The sequence below is a fragment of the Suricata suricatta genome, chromosome 5, assembly GCF_006229205.1.
Source record: "Suricata suricatta isolate VVHF042 chromosome 5, meerkat_22Aug2017_6uvM2_HiC, whole genome shotgun sequence".
Classification (NCBI taxonomy): domain Eukaryota; kingdom Metazoa; phylum Chordata; class Mammalia; order Carnivora; family Herpestidae; genus Suricata; species Suricata suricatta.
The window spans coordinates 39,813,758-39,820,356 of NC_043704.1; positions in this window are offsets into that span (position 1 = coordinate 39,813,758).

Consider the following 6,599-nt stretch of genomic DNA (forward strand, 5'->3'; position numbering starts at 1 on the left):
GGTGCTCAGACATGTGGCAGTTAAATGGTTGCTGTTAAATAGAAAATAGTTATGCGAACATAAATGTTTATAATTTTAGAATGCTTGGGGCACCTGGCTGGCTCAGTCAGAAGAGCATGTGACTCTTGGTCTCAGGTCATGAGTTCAAGCCCCATGCTGGGTATAGAGATTACTTAAGAACCAAATCTTTAAAAAGCAAAAAGAATAATACTAAGCAAATTATGAATTTTCCACATGTATTCCCTTACAGAACACTGAGGATCAAGGGATTTTTCCTTCATCCTTTAACTGAAATTCTATAGATACTCAAACATAATTCTGCCAAATAGGGCTTAGAAGATTTGTAAAAAGGAGTATTGAGCAGGCTTCAGCAGATACACATCATGTCAAAATTTACTTACAAAATAAATATTCTCAGAGACACTCAAATAGAAACATGTTGGATATCTTTGACATGTACAACTGCACAGCTTTAAAAATTGGATCTTGATGAAGATGGGTAATATGATTTACTCTGGCTCATTTGCAAACATAAGTGATTTTCAAAACTCTGAGTTCTCTTTTTTTAATTTAAAGAAATTCATTTTTAGTGTAGCCAAAATATCCAGATGCGTAAAATAAAATATTATGCATATTGGAAATGAGACAGTCACGGTCTCCTGGTTTTCCATTTGAATTAGGCAAATATGGATTTGGTAGGTAGCATGTCTTCTGAAAATAGGGTACATTTTATAAGAGTGATTAAGTGGTCCAGTGCTCAGAGGGGGAGATAACATTTTGAAATCAGCCAAGAACTCAAGGAACCTAGAAAAAGTTGATGAGTGCTCTTAGAAGGATCTTATGAGCAAGTTAGTTTCAATTTTCTGATTACTGCAACAGGGAGGGAGGGAGGGAGGGAGAGAGAGAGAGAGAGAGAGAGAGAGAGAGAGAGAGAGAGAGAGAGAGAGACCACTACTGCCATCTGTTGGTCAAATAGAATATCAGCAGCAAAATCTTCCCCCCAAATGCTGAGGATTCTGGCTAACCCTCACTGTGCTGGTTCTGGATAAACCTAGTATTCTGTTAGAATACCAAACAAGAGGCTATTGTTCAAATAAACTTCTCCTTTCTGTTCAGTGCATTGTTCCTTCTTGGTGTTTTCTAAGAAAGGGAGAATGTTTGCACTCTGACTCAAATCAAGAGATCTGCAAAAACAGTTCAGCTCGCAACTAAAGTTAACAGTGGTTCACTATGTTTTCACATGTATGAATATGTGTGTGTGTGTGTGTGTGTGTGTGTGTGTGTGCGCGCGCGCACGAGACAGAGAGAAAGAGAGAGAGAGGGCCGACCAAGAAATAAATAGTAGAAAAGGAGAGAAATTTCTGGTATGGGGCACAAATAGTTTCGAAATGCTTTTTTCATCATTCTGATTGAAACATTATCTTCAGAAAATGACCTTTAGCTAGGACACCAGAATTCTAGTTCTTTGTTATTCAAATGTGGACCTCAAACCAGTTGATCAGCATTACCTGCTTGCTTATTAAAAATGCAAAATCTTGGGGAGCCTGGGGGGCTCAGTCAATGAAGCACCCGGCTGTTTCAGGTCATGATCTCACGTTCGTGGGTTCGAGCCCCGCATTGGGCTCTGTGTTGACAGCTCAGAGCCTGGAGCCTGCTTCACATTCTGTATCTCCCTCTCTCTCTGCCTATCGCCTACTCATGGTCTGTTTCTCTCTGTCCCAATAATAAATAAACATAAAAAATCATTAAAAAAATGCAAAATCTCAGGCTCAATCCAAGAGTGAGAATCTAATTCAGAAATTCATTGTTTTAAATTATAATCTGCATTTTGAAAAGATTCTAGAATGATTCTTATACATGTCAAAGTTTAAGAAAGTATATTTTATTTTGCTCCCATTAATGCATCAAAACATTGACATGTTTGCCTTAAATTTATTGATTCTATAATACACATTAATTTATATTTTAACATATTTAAAATTAGATTATTATAATCTATAATGTCTCATATTTCAGCTAGCAAAAGTGTTTTTCACTTCAGTAGTATATAATGTAATGATGTATCTCGAAATTGATGGATTCTTTGATTATGTGAAATATAGTAGACATCATTTTGTTAAGCAGAGAAAGAATCTAGTAGGATAAAGCATAAAGCAGATAACAATAAAAATAGCTAATATTTCTTGGATACTTATTACACACTATGTATTTTGTTAAGTCATGCATTTTCTACTTAATCATGAAGCACTTTAACCAGCTCCATTTTATAGATATAAACTAAGACTTGAGGTAAATAAATTTCCACATCACCATATGGACTATGTTAGATTCAGATAACAATCAGATCTATCTGATTCCAGAGGTCATGTTCTTAACCATGAAGCTCTTGCTTCTGACAGATTTTTCTGTTACCATAGAAGTAGCAGGAAAGGCTAGAAATGAGAAAAAGTATGAAGCAGAAGGTTTCATTTGTTTGTTTGTTTGGCAGGGTTGGGGAAGGGATATTGAGGTCCCTGGCCTTAGAGCTGGCAATTTTGGAGACTGGAAATGTTAAAAAAAAAAAAAAAAAAAAAAAGCATCCATAAAATAGCAGGTGATATTTAAAACAGCCAATGTATAAAAAATTTTCAAAACAGAACAGAAGAAAAGGGCAGGCTGAAGTGGGGCCGTAACCTGAGCACCTGGAAGTGAGGGAAAAGGTGCTCCTATTGGTGGTGGTGAAATGTCACCTGACCTTGTCTTGCTGCATTATCAAGGGCCATCTCTCCATGGGTATTGGAAGCACATTGATAGTAGGCCTGGGGAGAAAAGCAGTGAAAATTCCCCAGTGTTTTATTTGCATCAATAGGGTTTTCTTCTTTTTAATTTCTCTATTACTTTAATGTTACACAAAAATAAGAATATTTCCTATGGTAATACAGTCCACATTTTACCTCCTACCTTTTGGTCAAATGCTATGACCGCAACCTTCATAAACTAGTTTGCTCAATGAGATCACCAATAGCTCCAGTTTGATGAGGCTCAAGGTAAATGGTGATAATAATCTATATCATCAATGCAGTACTTGCAATTTCCCAGGTATCGTGACAAGACCTTTCTATATGGCAACCATGTTACGATGCCCACTTTAAAGATGAGGGAAGAGATGCTTAGGGGACTTGAGATCTTAATGTTGCACAAACAATAAGTGATACAGCTGAAATTTCCTAATTTTTATCATATGATCAACTGGAAGAGGAAGCAGTTAAGGAAATATAAATGAAGTTGCTTCACGCATAGCAAAAGTAACGAAAGGTGTAGGGGCACCTGGGTGGCTCAGTCAGTTGAACGTAGTACTCTTGATTTTCACTCAGGTCATCATCCCAGGGTGGTGGGATCCAGCTCCAAGCTCAGCATGAAGCCTGCCTAAGATTCTCCCTCTCTCTCCCTCTACCCCTCCCCACCTCTCATGTACTCTCTGAAATTTAAAAAAAAAGGAACAGAAGTTCTAGTTTCCATGCAACAGCCTGACTCAGTCCTCACAGGTGAATTATGGCTGAGGTCCCCTTGCACTCTCAACACTGTCCTGGATTGGACAATGAACCATATGGTCAACTTTCAGATAGTGGACTAACTATGATAACAATCAGAATTAACTAACTAGAAACAATCAGAATTGGCCCGCATTCTAATTAAGTTTAGGTAATACAGAAATAGTGGGTTCCATTCGGATTATTTTGTTCACTCCAACCAAGTAATTGGCTACCAAACGCTTAAACCAGAAAGATAAGCAAGGAAGTATTTGCACAACGTCGCCCAAACCCCATACAAAGATGATCTCTAATGAATAACAGCACCCTACCTCTCAGTCCTCAGGGCAGGGACTCTCTTTGCTCACCATCAGTTTGGAAATAAGCATATTTATTACACTAAGTAATATTGTAAGTATTACTAATAAAGATGCTGATAATCTCTTCCCGTAAAAGGCTGCACTCGCTGTTGTGTAAGCCCCTTCCTGCTGATAAATTGCCCACAGGTTAAGTGGAGTCTCTTCTAAATACTACAGTGTGGCAGGCGAGAGGAATCAAGTTAAGCGCAACTTCAGAATAATTATGGCAAAAAGCCATTTCCTATTGTCACTAAGTGTTTTAAAGGTTTTTATAATATAATAAAAAACATGCCCTAACAATTTATCGTTTCACAATATATACTTTCTTTTATAATCGGAGAAGTTATTAAATAAACAGTCCATCATCTTAATTGGTATGAAAGCATGCCTGAGTCCTGAGCAGAATGAATTCCCTCAGGTACCCTTAGAAGATGATCTGCTCAGCTTAAGAGGCTCTTTCATGCTGGGTAGATGCCGTTCCAATCCGTTTATCTCTGTAAGTCTAGGAACACTTTCTGTATTTTCATATATTTTGCCCCATGATATTTGAATACATAGAGAAGGATTATAGTTACCAAGTGACTTTTTTTCATGTATGCATCAGTGGAATAATATTTTTAAAACATAAAAGTAGAGAAATACTGGCAAGATCATTGGTGGGGAAAAATAGGAGGGAAAAAAGGAAAGCAAGTCAAATTATCTTTTTCACCTTGAAAGAAGTCTGTGTTTCTAATATTTTGCTTGTGGGATTTTGGTTCTGAAACTGCAGATACGGATCTCTTAGATTTTGTGGCTCTAGATTTATTTTGGTGGAGTGTGTTGCAAACCCAAACCTCTTTAACAATACAGATAATTTAAACTGCTTTATCTTTTCCTCTCAATGGTGTAAAATTTGCTTCTTTTCTCAAAAAAAATGTTCTCAAGTTGCTCATTGCATCATATAATCATGATCCTAATCTCTGCCTTTTTTTTTCTTGAAAAATGAGGAGAGAATCTTAGACCAGTAGAAAAGTCAAAAAAGAAAAAAGTGCATCATTTTCTGGAATATTTCGATTGCATTATATAAAAACTGGGTTCCTCTATCCCTAGAATGCATTCTTAGCCTTAAACTTCATAGCTGATTTCTTACTCTTTCTACTTTTGTCATATAGTTTCCTTTCCCTTTTTGGATTTTATTAATAAGATTATTTGCCTGAGGATTTGACCATAATCCTACTGAATTGGTACAATTAGTTCTTTATTCCAGATGTTATTAATATCTTTCTCTTCTCATTGTTGTTGTAAAAACTGAAATAGGGTTGTTATTTTACTAAGGTTATATATAAACAATTACAGCATAAGTGTCTTTGATTAAAAGGCTTTTATAAGAGTTACTAGTTATTTAGGCCTCCCATGTGCCAGGCACTTTATAAATTATCTCAACAAAACTACAAATTATCATCATTCTACACGACAAAATTAATGAGGTAATACTGATGTAAGCTGGCTGAGTCCAAGGACCCATTGGGGCCGCCCCACAGGACCTGCCAAGAGGGTCCTTGGCTTTGTGTAGGATAGAAATCAAACTCAAGCTGAGAGGAAGTGAGAGCAGAGTTTAAAGGAAAGAGAGAGAGAATGAACATACAGACAGAGCATCTCGAGTCTTGGAAAGGTAAAGAGAATGAGTCTCATCTTTGCTCAGGGTCTGGGGTTTTTACTGAGGATTGTGGTCCTCTGCATACATCTTCTCAGGCATCCAGAACAAAGATGAGTGTTTAAATGTCCTCCATAAGTCACTTATTCCCTGGAGCTAGAGTTCTTGGTGAGTCAGTGGGCTTGGAAAACATTCAGGATGACCCCATCCGGTCACTCCTTAGATGTTATCTATTGCCCTTCTGGAAGATTCCAAAGATATCATTAACTCCTTGACCTTTATAAGGAGGACATACATTATCTGAACTATAAGCCATGTGTAAGGTGAGGATACATGTTCCTAGCAAGAATAGAAGTAGGAGAAGGAACAAAAGAGTGGTTTTATCCATGGGGTCCCTTTAATTTCCCTGTCTCAATATGAAGTGTATATTAGAAAGAAAATATAATGCAGCATAATGAAGTATAGGTGATGGTTACAGAATAGAGTTTGAACTTGAACTCTTATCTGTTGTGGTGCAAAGCATGTTTTTTCAGTATACCAATTTTGTGGTAAGTGATTAACTAATCTGCTACATGAAAATACCAGCATTAGCTGTGCTGTTTCAAGCCCTAGAAAAGATAAAGATGTGAAGACTAGTTACCACAGAAGAAAAAGTGGTATTGTTATACCCAAGTTTCCAATATCGCCCCCAACAACCAGAGACTACCAGGGAGACCGAATCACACATGCAAAAGCAAAAGGCTTTATTATGAGTTCAGGCTGGCCGTGCCTAAGCTCCGGCTCACAGACTTCACCGGCCCAGTGGATTTATGCTGAGAGCCCCGAACATGGTGGGTAGGGGCTTTTTTAGGAAGGGGGCGTTACAGGAAATGGCGACACAGGCACAGAGATCCAATCCCTAACCCCCTATCAATACTGGCAGTAACTTTAACCATACATTGATACTTTTAGTGGGAGCCAATCACAACCCTTAGAGTATTGACCAATCACAGAGTGGGCCCATGACCCTCAGTAGGGCGTGACTAGTCTTAAGCAATAGGTGATTATCTTATAGCCTCCATCTTTAGGCCCGCCCTTAGAAATGTTAAAGGTGTTAGC